General features: G+C 39.8%; 1 long non-coding RNA gene across 2 annotated transcripts in view; it reads right to left on the bottom strand.

Moving 5' to 3' along the window:
* Positions 1 to 1342: 1342 nt before the first annotated feature.
* The window catches only part of LOC101749155, a 128480-nt gene continuing 115043 nt past the window's right edge, over positions 1343 to 14779 (bottom strand). For both annotated transcript variants that reach the window (XR_006939229.1, XR_210686.5), the window contains 2 exons: positions 8663 to 8797; positions 1343 to 8159 (listed from right to left, as the gene is read on the bottom strand). This is a non-coding gene — a long non-coding RNA (uncharacterized LOC101749155). The remainder of the gene's footprint in view (positions 8160 to 8662; positions 8798 to 14779) is intronic.

The following is a 14779-nucleotide window of genomic DNA, read 5'->3' as shown; positions in this document are numbered from 1 at the left end:
AAGACATTTTGGATGAGACTGAAATAAAGTCAAATATTAGGAAAAGGTATTAGGAAAAGAAGGAACAATATTGATTATAGCCTTTGGAAAATACATTTCATCAAAAGGAAGGAGGTAAGATCCAGGAGAGAACTGTTCTGGAGAACTGGCAAAGCCTTAAGAAAATTCTGTTAAAGGGAGGCAAACAGACTCATCCCAACATGAAGAATGGCCTAAGAATGTTGCACAAATCTACTTGGCTATGGACGCTGTTAGGGATTTCAGAGTTAAGAAAGCATACAAGCTCTAGAAATTTCATCAAAGCACTTAGGAACAAAATCAATGGACAAGGACAAATATCTAGGGACAAAAACGAGACTGTCTAAGGTAAGAAAATAAACATTTGAATATACATATATAAATATAAATATATGAAGAGCGAGTAGAATGTGCATGATATAGTTGTTTCTCATCTCAAGGAAGAGAAAGGTGTCAGCCATAAAAAACAGAGTTATTTAACATGTTTTTTTTTTTTGTTTGTTTGTTTGGTTGGTTGGTTTTTTTTTCTCAGATGTAGTTATGTGTTTGGTACAGCTACCATGACTGACATGGTCAGAAGTCAGACCGTAATGGAAGAAAAATGATGCAGCATTTAGGTGATCTGGGCTTGATAACATTCACATTTATGTATTCTACAAGACAGCTGAATAAAAGCAGAGATATGGTAATGATCACAGAGAAAACAGAGGTAGAGGAATGGGAATGGGTAAATACAGTACAGTGCCAGTTTTTGGAAAGACGGATTGGATACTACAGTGAGTTAGCAATATCTCAGCTTCCAGAATAATATTGAATAGTTACGAGTGGTATTCCCCAGGAGTTGGCATGGGGGCCTGTCCTGTTTAATATCTTTACTGATGACCTAGATGGGAGCATTGAGTGCACCCTCAGTAAGTTTGCAGATGACACCAAGCTGGGAGGAAGTGTTGATCTGCCTGGGGGCAGGAAGGCCCTACAGAGGGATTTGGACAGTGTGGGTAGATGGTCTGAAGCCAACGGGACGAGGTTCATTAAGATCAAGTGCCGGGTCCTGCACTTTGGCCACAGCAATCCCAGGCAAGGCTACAGGGTTGGGGCAGAGTGGCTGAAAGACTGTGTGGAGGAAAGGGACCTGAGGATGTCAGTTTGGTATTTGAGTGGAAAATAGTGAAGCATTAATAACCATTCTCTGAGAAGTATCAGATGATGCATTAAAAAAAAAGTAGTGGAAGTCCACTGCAGGAGAAGTACCAGTCAACAATTTTATTTATTATTTTGTAATGCTACAGACTGATGGCATTTATAATCCATATCAACAGGCAGGAGGAAGCTGCCAACATATGAGAGAAAAATATTGGAATCTAAAATTGTCCTGAAAAATTGAAAAAATTGTCTGGAGAAACAAAGTCCAATTCAATAGTGCTAAATGTAGAATTCTATCTCTAGGTAGGAACAATCATCTCTGCAACAAGCAAGAGCAGATGAGCGGCAGCAATTAGCAGAGGAGAACTGGGGCAATAGCAGATACACAATGTCAAGAGTTCATATTGTTGTGAATAAAGAAACTGGCCTATAGAGATGGGAATGCAGCAGGGCATCATCTGTAAGCCATTAAAGTAGTTCTTATCACACACTGCTTCAGGATGATAACTCAGTGTAAGTGGTGGGTACAATTTTTGGTACCACAGTTTGAAAGAGGTGAAGGATGAAGGAGTTTGTTGGAGAGCATGGAGAACCGTGCAAAATATTGAAGGAAACGTGACACATAAGGAAAGTAGAATGAAACTGTTGTTCATACTGGTGAAGATGCTGCTGTCTTCCAACATGTAAAAAGGAAGAAGAGGAAAATAGTGTGTTTAATACCTTCTGGTCAAGGCAAAGAGCAAAGAATTAAAAAGTTAGGCACCATGCCACACTCATATGACTATGTTCCTTAGACCTCCATCCGTTTACTTGGAATGAAGATAGCTGTCTAGTTTACTGATATCACCCATTATAGGAAATAGAGTTCTGTTGAAATTTCATAGAACTGTAACATCATTTATTCATCTGGAAGTCTATAACACCATGCTCAAAACAAGTTTCACTAGATCAGGTTGCTCAGGCCATGCTCAGTTGACCCTTGAACACCTCCAAGTGCAGAGTATCACTTTTTTTTTTTTTTTCAGAGTGTAAGTTTGTTTCTTAGAGGGACAGAAGGGGTAAAACTGAAAGTAGTTTCAATTCTATAATCACCCTGAATGCCAAAAATCAGATGTTAGAAGATGGCGTGGAAAGAATGAACTACAAATGTGAGGAAATTTAAGTAACGAGTGAAAAAGGTTGGATGCAAGGGAGAAAGAGTTAATTCATTTTTTTTTTCTATGGGTTGCAATATGTACAGACAAACAGATAACAGGGTGCTAAAGTCCCAAGTTCTTTACTATTTTGATTGGCACAAACAACATAAATAAGTCAGATATAGTTAGAGCTTGTTCCTACACGTCCAGACAGCGCTGTAAAAATCTAGAAATTTAAGGAGTGGTGAATCCTGCCAGCACTTTCTCAGACATGTTAAACCGCTGAGTTCAACACCGCTACTTCAGTGGGGAAACATTTTCAAGACCGTGTGCCAGTCATGTCCCTTAAACAGACTGGTCTGAAGTCTTCGGTCAACAGTCTTTTGAAAGCACATTCGATTCTGAGGCCCTTTGGAAACCTTACCTGGCATTAACTTCATTTGTATTTACAAATACCATAAATTATAAGTGCCACATGGACTGATATCTGCAAAAAAGGTTGTTATTTTTCAGACAGTTAGGAATAACAAGTCTTCCTACATGCCAGAAGGCATAATTTCCCATTTGGAAGAATGTAAAGAATTAATTATTTGGCAGAACAAATGTACTTGTAAAATTAGGCGTCAGAATACATTTTCCCCTTTGATTCCCTTTGACATTCTCAGATAATCCAACCTACCCCAGATACACAAATTACATACATCAGCTATCTAGAAGGAAAAAAAATGGAATTTTAAGTGTAAATGAGTGAAAAGTCATAATTTCAAAGTTAATATCCTGAGTTGCCTGGAATTATTTGACCCACAAACAATCTAAAAATGCTTGAGCTGCATTTTTTGTCCTTGTTTTTGTGCGTGTTTTTCCATAGTTATCTAAGACTTTGTGTCTGGACTGTATGAGAGCTGTCCAGGGTGAGACTGTCAAGAATGGTGTCCATACACCCACTTCTAATCCAGGAGTCCAGACAATACCACAGTAACATGGTAGAGCCTGAATTCATTAAGAACCATTCTATCTCCCCAAAAGTACCTTCAAAATCTCAGGAAAACATATATGGAAGATTTATGTGTGTACCTAGACTAATATCCATCAGATTCAGTTACTTCAGGAAAACAATTCTGCTTGGTGAAATGCCTTTCCACAGTAAAATGATTTCAAATTTCTTGTGAAAACTGGGGAAAAAGTGGCCAGAAGAGCAACTGAAGCTCATTGAGGTCAAGAGCACTGGCATCCATATGGCTTTTTGGAAACACTGAAGATTCCCAAAGCAGCTCATTTCTGGGGTATGTGGAGGGAAAGTTGCAGGAGATATGTCTAGAAAAACATAGAAAAACTACCAATTACAGTGATAAAATCAGATATCTCAGGCCATTTGTTATGCACTCTATCTCTAACGTGGATAATGCTACAGGTGACATCCTGCTGTCAGCATTTATTAATGAAGCAATTGTTTGAACTGGGTAGTTTCAAATTGCATTGCCAAAAATAATGACCATTCACATGTAGATTGTTATCAATTGATATTGATATCAAGTTATTCCTCACAGCTCATACTAATGACAGGTGATAATAAGGCAGTGATCAATGAATCAGCTGCTAATACTGTTCACACTGTGACTGCAGGTTTGTAATGCTGGATTTTATTTGCATGATCACCCATCGCAAGCCACGCAGCTCTGACAACAACAGAACTGCCAATGGCTCCAGGAACAACCAGTTGAGTTACTGCAGCAAGACACTTCTATTTGGTGAAATGCCTTCCAGACAGAGGTCACACAGAATCACTTTGCAACATTAAAGCCAGAGCAAACAAGAAAGTGAAGCACAGCTTCCCTTGAGGTTTATGTTTTACCCCATAGCTGGCCATGTTTAGTGCTGGTTGCAGAAAACGTAGATAAACTGAGCAGCCTTCTGAAAACCGAATATGGCGTGGTCATGGGAAGGCTGCAGCCAAAGATAAGTAAAAATTTTCTATGCTGGTAGTATGAGGAATTTAAAAAGCACCCTGGAAGTGTCAAAAAATGGAACCTCTTAACCAAAGTTTGGGTAGAAAATGGCAGGGAAGGCATAGGGATTCAATTAAAAAAGCAAGAGTGCTTAATTTTGTGGTTGCAGTGCAATAGCCAAGGAGATGGGAAGAGGGAGGAGATGAGGCCAGCTGCTTTGCTCATGGAGCAAAAGGGAGGGCAGTCATCTCCTGTACATGACTTCCCATATTTACACAATTTAGAATGTGTTCTGTGAGAAAAAAATGTCCTCATACATGTAAAAACAGTTGTAGCGTGTTGTGGTTTTTTTTTAATGAGCAAATTACTAGATGAACTTTAGCAAATTGTTCATAGTCTGGAAAGTTCGAAAATGATATTTTATTCTACATCAAGTGAAAGGATGGAGAATAAAAAGTGAAAGTATGCATCATCCTTCAGTATAATCTGCCTTCTGTTGCTGGTCCTATAGTAACTGAAATCATTGCTTTTGTAGACATCAAATAGAAAGCCTAGACAGAAGATGAGGAGAACATATCATTTGATTCATCCCTTACACCTTGCTGGAATGGGGTCTGTGATGGTCAGCACGTAGCTGGTCTGCAGCACTGGAGCTGTGTTTGATGGACATGACCACCAGAACTGCAGCGCTGCACAGAGCAGAATTTCATTTGAGCAATGCATGAGATTATGTTTGCTAATTCCTTTCTGTTCATAAATTGAGGTCAGCAACATCACGGTCCAAGCTGAGGTTATTGCAAAGGTTCTTGCTCAGATTCAGATCTCTGCCAATTTCTTACGGCCAGTGAACTTTGTTACCACAGCCAACAGCAAATTAAGCATTAGATTTATTTGGCTCCTTCTTTTTTAGCAGCTTGTTGCAAATTGTTGTGACTTTACATGGCTGGCTCACCTGCAAGGAAGTTATTCTGTGGCTCTGCTTTTCATCCGTGGGCATGTAGTTTAATTTACCAAACTGCAATCATGCCAATATTAATTGCACATAATGAGTCAGTCATGCAAAGTAAAACCCAACCACCAGGAAAATATTAGAGGTGCTTTATCTATTTTTTTTTTGTGTGCATATTAATCTACTAAGTTTAAATCCAAAGGACACTGTTAGATTAGAAAGGCACTCCTCATCAAAATTAGGGCTGAAACTCGTAATGCAGAAAATAACGTGACTTACAAATGGTCATTGCTTTAAACCACAAGAAGTTACATTTCAAGACTTTAAATGTTCTGTAAACAGCATGACATTAACTTGTGTTAATTTCATGTTTGCTTCTTTTCTTGACGTGTGACTGGCACATGAGTTTGTTAACGTTTATCATTTATATCCATTTAACAAAAGGTGACAGAGTAACCGAGGATACTGGGGAGGGAGGGAATGAAATGTTACCCAATGTCTACTTGGAGCAGTTTATTTATGCAAAGTAGTGGTGAACCACAGCCATGCAATGTTTTTCAATTGTGTTCAACTTGTCTGAAATTGCAGTCCTTCTCATAATTCATGAGGACAACGAGCACATGGCTCTGGTGATACCGAAAACAGAGATGTCATGTCAATGAGTAATTAAGCTAAGTAAATGGCATATTTGCTGAGTTTGAGATATCTGAAGTCCTCCCAAGGAAAAATAAGATAAGAGTATAATCTCAAGTATCTTAGGAATCTTGTGGCAGCATATTTAGTGCTGTCCAATGGGATAATGGTGTTTCTTCTCTGAGCATCCACTTCTGAACAGATGTGAGATAACCCTCACGACTCTGCTCTCGAAGGAGTGCACTTTGCCTAATCCACTGCAAAGCTGTCTTTACCTTTTAGTAATAATCCGATAGATTGAGCCCAGCACTTTGAAATTTGGAGTGCTTTTCATATCAAATCATGCTTTTATGGCAATTAACATAACATGAAATAGTGACATTTCACAGTGGCTGATGAGCTGGAGCGTGGAGATTGTCACAGTCCAGTGGATAACAACAGAGAACTTACAAGAGCACTTCAGTGTACAACCAGTAACTATTAAATGCCCGTATATATGAGAGCAGTTTTCAGAAGAAACCACCTGATATGAAATAATGACAGTCTCAGCACAAAGAAGGAGAAGCTGACAATAGTTAAAACAAATGATAGGACCACTTACAAGGGTCATTGTCAAAGGTAAAGTACCTTTAAAACAGCATCATGTATTAATTAGTTTGAGATAGGAAGGCTTTAAGAATAAGGGCACATAAGCAACACAGAGCTGCAACAAGCTGCGAGCCAATATAATAGTAATAGCATTATAATAGTAAGTTTTTTTTTTTTCTAAGACTTTGAACTTTTAGAGTTCAAATTCTTAGAGTCAATGGACTGGAACCTGACGGTGTTCCGGTAAGAAATTTGTTGGGTAGATGGATGTATTAGTCAAAAGATGGATTTACTAATCTTGTTTCAACTTGTGAATATCCACATCTCTGCAATTACATAACTTTTTGACCCTAAAAGCCCATGTTTCATTATGGAATAAACTTACAGATCATGGTGACTCATACAAAGAGTATCATCTTCCTAAATATCTGCATGCAGGTATCTTTTATTGGAAGCAACGTGGAATCTGAGACTTCCTACATGCTTTGCAATTCCTCAGCACTTCAGGAACATATGTAAAACCCATCTTGGCCTAGCAGAGGCAGAGATAAACTGCCAGTCTACGAACCACTGAGATCAACCATCTCCTTGGGGTGTCTGACAACACAAAGCTGAATTATGGTGAAATTGGTCCCAGGCCAAGTCAGGGGAGAAAAGCTTCTCTACGTTCTGATTATCTCTGAGATCCCTTCCAACCCAACCCAACTCAAGTCATTGTGTGATCTTCATGCTCCTTGAACACCTCCAGGGGCGGTAACTTCCCCACCTCCCTGGGCAGCCTGATCTATGCCTGACTACTCTTTCAGAGAATAAATTTTTCTGAATATCCAACCTGCAAATGCTTTTGTGACAGCAAAATAACACTTCAGAAGTTCACTTTGCTATTTTAAACAGTTTGTACATTCAATATCATGGAGCAGCTGATACGAGCAGCACAAGATATGGCATTCACACTAGAAATGTATCACTTTACAGAGGAATTTCTTGGTCTTGGTTTATAGCAGTTAGATCTGATCCAATTGCCTGGGCTGCAGAACAGCCCTGAGCAGACCCCTGAAAGGTCAGTGACAGGTTGTATCAAAGAGCTAGAAAAGTGGCTATGTTCCGCAGAGCACTGAGCTGTGGTTAGTAGCTGCTATCTGCTGGAAAATGAGACTAATTGCTCAGATATACTGATAATGATCACCCCTGAAGTGGTTTTGGTCAGCCAGTCTTCCAGAACATTTGACATGTATCCAAAACTCTTTGTTCCTTCCTTGACGTGTATCCAAAACTCTTTGTTCCTTCCATCAGCCACCCAACTTAGCAATCATGATTTGCTTTTCAACAGCTTAATGTTTTACAATGGAGTGGGGAAATGGCCTGGCAACAGAAAGCCCCCTGGTGCATTACCTGAGCTAAGCATTAGCTCAGAAAGTCGTTATGTTAAATTTTATTTGCATGCGAAGCCACAACATTTTTTCATTATGCACTTGGGTGAGACTGAAATGGGAAAAAAAAAGGGGGGGCGAGGGGGTGAGGGGAGAGAGGGGGGGCAAAACTGCAGGAAACCAATTTTAAAGCTGTGCTTCATTGCTCCAGAGAGAGCAGATAATGAGCTCAGGCAAGTCAGTGCTGGGATGTGCCCACATGATGGGATCTACACTCAGATTTCAGTGTACACATGCAAGTTCAAGTTAAATATTCCCTCAGAGGTGAGAGATTCCTTGTTGCTGTTGATTAATGGGGAATCTTCTGGACAGATTTCTAAAAGGGAAAAATAAGGAGAAAAAGAGTCAAGAACCTTAATTTTCTCAGCTGTTATATTTCTACTGTTGGTTATTGCTTTTTTTTTTTTTTTTTTTTTTTTTTTTCCAGGAAAGTAGCTATATGGCAGCTTCACAGCACATTGGTTCCACTGTCTAAATTATAACAGACCCCCAAAATAAGATTTCTTAGTGGAGATTCCTTTGTTGAATATGAGGTCTAAAGGATATGGAAGGAAGTGAGACCCTGGACAAGACTCTGTGACCCAGGAAGTCTCTTCCTGCCTGGATTGATTTGAGAATGTTCTGACCTCCCTCCCTTTACCTCTTTATGCACCATCCCTTCCCTCCTTCATCAGAGTTTGCACTGGCAGAATTGCCTAAAATTCAGAGTGTTTAAAGCAGCTTGCTTTAGTAAAACGGTCATTTACTTTAATCTTTTATTTTTTAATTAGTAGATCTCAAAGCTTTCTGCCTCATCAAAAATGAGACAAGATTATTTACCTCATTTAACAGCAGGAAAGATGAGGTTCTTGCTGGTGAAATGAATTTCTCCTGGTCATGTACCTTCTGCCTTTGTCAGTGCTGGAAATACAACCGAGTCTCTTGAGCAATGCACTGCCCACTGTGTGTCACTGCCTGAGAAAGCAAAAATTACCTTACAACCCCAAAGCACACTTAAAACAAACAAACAAACAAAAAAAACTACATAACACGTTGTCATAAGAATGGTGATTTTCCATGCTGGAAAGGCCCTTCTGGCACTCAGTGTTCAGCAATCCCACAGTCACATCTGAAGCACCTTTATCATCAGTGCCATGTGGTGTCATCATGTCCATGTGCTGCCAGGTTCTGCCCTTAGCAAGTTATCATCAGTGGGAGCTGCAGACCTGGAAATGGCAGCAGAATGTGGGAAAGACAACTTGAAAATTAGCTTTGTGCACATGCACAGACCCTGGGAGAGGTGACTGCTTGCCTGAAGTAGTTACCAGTGTTTCATGGACCGTAAGGACTGTGAGGGGCCATTGCAAATGTCTCCCAGGAGTTCCTTTGCAACACAGGGCAAAGAGTTGGCATTCAGATGATAACTTCCTCTTGGCCATACAGTGTATTTTAGTTCGTTTTGTTATTTTGTCTTATTTTTAATCTAATGCTGAAAGATATCTCTTCTGCTGATTTTATGTTGTGGTAATGCTTGCCCAGCTTGGCGGGACACAGAGGTCACAGTAAAGAAAACCAGCCCACACTTTGGTACACAAGGTCTCATTACTTCATTTCAGAAACTCCTGGAGACACTTAAAGCACAGCACAGGGAACAACCGTTGGCAGGCAGTTGTATTATTGCTGTGCATCAGTTGGTGTGTGGCGAGTGACTGCATTGCGGATATAATATATATATATGTATATATATAATTATGATTGCATTTTTATTTCCATTTTCCTCTTCTATCATAGTAAATAGTTTTTATCTCAGTCCACGGCTTCTGCTTTGCTTCCAGTTCTCTCCCTCATCCCACCTGGGGAAAATAACCAGAGGACTGTGTGTGGTTTGCTGCCTGGTGGATTAAACCACAACAACCACTAATCCCAGTCTTAGATATGCTTTCATTAGTTTTGAAAATCCATTTGTCGCTTCTGTGCCTCCCCTTTCATCTGCATCCAACTCCCTGGCATTGTCAGTGGCTGTAAATAAGGAGGGCATCTTGGATGCTCAGTGCTTTCAGTGCTTTCTGGTGGCTGTCAACAGCCTCTTATGGATGCAATAGATTCTTTTCCCAGAAGAGAAAATCACTCTTTTTACAGGTGATCACTGTTTTTTTTTTTTTTCCTTCTCCTGTACATGATGAAAAAATAAAAACCATATGTGCTTTTGATTTTTTTTTTCTCCCTTACTTCAATGGTCTCTAGAAGAAGAAATGAGTATTTATATATATTGAGGACATGGCTCAATGGGTATGATGGTGATGGGTTGACGGTTGGACTTGATGATCTTAGTGGTCTTTTCCAAGCTTAATGACTCTACAAAACTCCCGTTTTTCTGCTCTCTGCCAGCATGTCATCAGTCCTAACTGACAAGTGCATTTCTGTGATTTTGGATTGGCCACTTTCTCATGGCAGAGTTCTCAGCACCAAAAGTGGAGTTAACAAAAACCTTCTCACTGAAGAAGCCATTATGGGCACAAATGGAAGATGTTACTGCCATGCATCACTGTGGACAGCCAGTGTGGGTTCCAGGCCTCAGGAAATGGCTCATCCTTATCTATCCATCTCAGTAGTGTGAAAACACTTTGTTTGAATTGTCATGTTACCAAAGATGTGAGATTTGTGTTTGTTCCTTCAATACTACTGAGATAGCAATTAGCATCTTTGGACAACAGGGTGCTCAGCACCTGCTGATGGTCTTGGGGCTGGGAGATTGTGGCTCTTATCTGTCTGAAGGTCTCTTATCTAAGTACATGACTGTGTGACTCTGGTGAATGCCTTCCAATTCAGCCCACTGCCTCTCCAAGCAGAGGTTTGTAATAAGGAAGGGAAGCCTTACAGCACAGCTTAGACCAGCCTCTAAGGCAGTCACAGGTACACTTCCTATTTAAAAAGTATTGGCTTGTTCTGCAATAAATCCACAACCTTATTCTGCACCTTGGTTTAGCCTGAAATGAAACAGAGACAATGCCAGGCTGCAAGCACTGTGCATGCTGACCTGGCCATTAGCAAGATTGTTCTGCTTTGGAGGTGCTCCAAAATGCTATTATTGATTTTCTGCATCATATGTCAAATGTTTAGCACAGCTCTTGAATGTTTGAAATCCTTTCATGCTTCAAAGAAAGCATGACTGTAGGAGTCCCATACACAGTGGAACAGAAAGGGTTTGAAAATCATTTTCAATAAAGAAAAGGGAATTTTTGGAAATGAAACCTTTTATTTTATCTCCCTATGTTTTTAATTTGCCAGACAAGTGGGAGAGAAGTGCTGAGAAAGACTGCAACAGGAACAATACCAGGGCAAAGGTGAAAGCCATGCTCTTCTCCTGCATATGCTTTAATTTTTCTTAGCCTTTAGCTCACATTATCGTGCACGTAGCAGTTTGCCATTCTGGGCTAAAAAGGATCAGCAGAAAATAAAAGCTCTCTTTCCTTAAAGAGCAATAGTAATCATGTGGCTAGAGAGCATCTTGCTCAGATGGAAGAGATACAAAGAGGGAGCCCACATATTTTCCAGCTCTTTTGATATGAAACAAGCTGCAGGCTCCGTCAGTTGCATCACAGAGGCACTGGGGATCAGTTCCTAGTAGTACTGTAATGAAAATTTTATCTTCAATACAACATAATATCCTTCAGACTTTACCCTTCTTGTCAAATTGGGTAAACACTGTAAAAAGGGCTAAAATTGTTTTAGGGTTGGCAGAGGAAGGTAGATAACACGGACAGTGTGACTGTGCTGCCTTGTTTCCTTATGAAAGTAGGCTGAAAAGTAAGAGACCTTGTTCTTAGTACTTTGTTCCTCAGTCTTCCTATTCTACAGGGATGCTATAAGATTTCTATTGCCTCCCAGAGTGCAAAACAGAAACTCCCTGGCTACTGAAGATCAGTGCTGCTAAAATGGACTTAATTTTATTTGTTCCTTTGACAAATGAGTGATACCCTCACTGGAGCTACACTAATTTATGTTTGTTGTATTCTTGAATATTTGTCGTTTCACAGGTCTGGGAACTTCGCAGAGCCTTGCATAACTTTTATCACATTACCTGAGACTCCAGTAAATTCCTCAGCTCTGTAAATTAGCTTCAAGAGGATTGCCTTGTTTAGTGCCGTTCAGCTCCTTTCACAAAACCCATTTCTTTTGACACTGTCAAAAACAATTAATATTTCTGCAAAGTGGACCTCTCAAGGAAAGTTTGAAAAATAAATACTTTGGTTATGTAGTTCATAACAGCAGGAAGAGTTCTAGAGGAACGGTACAGAACTGCAATTGTACAGTGAGCATGTGGTTGATGGACTCTACTAGTCAACCTCTTTAGAAAAAGGTTGAAGAGGTTATGAGCTTTAAAGCTCAGAAGTATGGGGTTGGTCGTTCAACTAAGCTGGTAGATACTTCATCCATGGTGCTTTATTAACAATACATAGACCACCTGTTTAAATCATTGTCACAGATTATTATTGAAGATAAATGGACAGATGTTTGTAAAAGTTGTAGGCATATGTTGCACAATAGTATCTATTGAAGCATAACCAGAAGCAGTTTTTGCTTTGGTCTGGAAGTTGGGTAGTCCATGAAATACTACAAGAGGTATGGGGAAGATGAGCCAAGAGCTTGATTTTAGTAAGCTTACTTTTATTATACAAAGATTTGTACTGATGCAAGGAAAAATAAGTGGTTCCCCCAGTAGTCATATTGAAGGTCATTGACAAATATGGTTATGTGGTTCTCATGGGAAAAGATCAACTTCTAAGAGACAGTACAGAAAAAAATCACTTCAAACTTGCCATTCATTTACTCTTCAGTGTGTTAGAACTTCTTTCAAGGCTCTGGAGTCATCATGGTAAGCAAATGTCTTATATGCTTGCTTTTTGCAGTAGCTATAATGTGCTCATGTCTTTCTTACCATTTTATCTATAGAAAATTCCCTGCCCCTTGCATTTTGTCAGTGGGAAGCTGTGATCGCCTTAAAATACAAACAATCAATCACTGTCTAGACCATTAATATTGAATCCCTGCTGTACTATAAATGGTATGAAGCAGATACAGCCCAATGCTAATTATCTCCCATCTGCATCGATGCTACTAACACTCACAAGAGTAGGTTTTTATGTTGGGTGTGGGGACTGAAAACTTGGAGAACCAGTTGTACGTTAACAAAATGCATTTCAGTGAGATGAACTGTAAGAAGAAGCTACTGAAACCCTCAAAGATGGATTCCAAAACCAGAGTCCTATATAGGGGCAAATATTTGTCCTTCAGGAGGTTACAACAGAGGTAGTCTGGAAAGTGTAACACTAAGAAGAGCAAATTGCTTTTGTGCTGCTAAAACTCCTTTTGTGTACAGTGGGATAGGAAATCCTTCATCATATTCAGACTTGAATGGTAGATGTAACAAGAGGGATGGAGAGGGGAGGAATTTGGTCTTTAGAAGAGGGAGCAATGGAAGGTGCTTTTACATTGATGGCCCATCTGTAGGGCAGGCACTGAACCAGGCCCTGGAGTGGTGCCATACACATGATTAGGTATTTTATATCAAATTTCACCAGCAAAATAATAATAATAATAATAATAATAATAATAATAATAATAATAATAATAATAATAATAATAATAATAATAATAATTGGTTGTTTTCTGACATTTTCATTCCCCATCCTTATTTTGAGAAAACAAACAATTCCATTTGATCAAAAAGATTTATTCAGAATGAAAAGGATGTTTTGGGAAAGACTGACTGAAGAACTAAAGTGACTCTGTCAAAGACTGCTCATCCTCTGAATGCAATCAGGGATGCAAGAACAGCAGGAGGCCATACAGGCTGTGTGGTGGGAGCAGACCCAAGGTTCATCCATCTGTCTATCTGGGGTGCCTGCCATGTTCCTACACCTCACCAGGACTTCGGGATTCCCACCCTTCACAGCTCATTTGCTGAGAGCTAGCCAAAAAGACTGTCTTTATCTCTAATCAAAATCTCCTTTCCTGTAAAGGAATCTTATTACTTTGTGTCCTGCCTCAGAGAGTATTTCTAAAACACAAAGAACAACAATCGTAGTCTTTTTATATGCAGTACTTTCTTCAGAGTGCCTGACCATTATGTCCTCTCTTCAGCCTTTTTATTTCTGGTCAAAGAAAGCTCAGTGATTCAGTGATTCATTCAGGTCACTTTTTAACACCTGCCACACTTGCTGTACCCTGGACTTCCTCCAATATGCTTCTGACTTTCTTAAGGTGAAGTCTGCCAGAGTGGATATAGGGTTGCAGGTAAAAGTTCACCCATTTCATAGTACAGATAATTATTTTCTTCTCATATCTAACAGAAAGTTTTTTTCAAAAGCTCAAGACTTGATTATTTGCATTTTTTTTTTAGCAATGATGTGAAAATAAACAGAAAGGGGATATACAAAGGAAGAATCCTTTTCACAGTTCATGCTGTCACCCACAGCACTCCTCATCTCAAGATGCTTTGGATGTCCAAAATTTACAAGGCTTCAGAAAGCAAACAGAGGAAGTTACGGAAATAAAATCCACAGGGGAAACAGCCACCCAGGTATATGTATATATGACAGAGGACTTGGTTAGAGTAGATGTATCCTTATCATAGAATCATAGAATCATTAAGTTTGGAAAAGAGCTCTAAGATCACCAAGTCCAAACCCAACTCATCCCCACCATGCCTACTGAGGGACCACATCCCTTAGTGCCAGATCTCCATGGTTCTTGAACATCTCCAAGGGTGGTGACCCCACCACTCCCCTGGGCAGCCTACTCCAATGTCTGACCACTCTTTCAGAGTAGAAAGGTTTTCTAATATCCAACCTGAACCTCCCCGGCACAGCCTGAGGCCACTGTCTCTCATCCTATGTGTGTGATGCATTCTCAGTCGGTCCCCTTCCTCAATAGATTGAGACATCGTTAGTCTCT

Source organism: Gallus gallus, chromosome 4 (assembly GCF_016699485.2).
Source record: "Gallus gallus isolate bGalGal1 chromosome 4, bGalGal1.mat.broiler.GRCg7b, whole genome shotgun sequence".
Lineage (NCBI taxonomy): Eukaryota > Metazoa > Chordata > Aves > Galliformes > Phasianidae > Gallus > Gallus gallus.
This window is presented reverse-complemented; position numbering and strand designations above follow the sequence as displayed.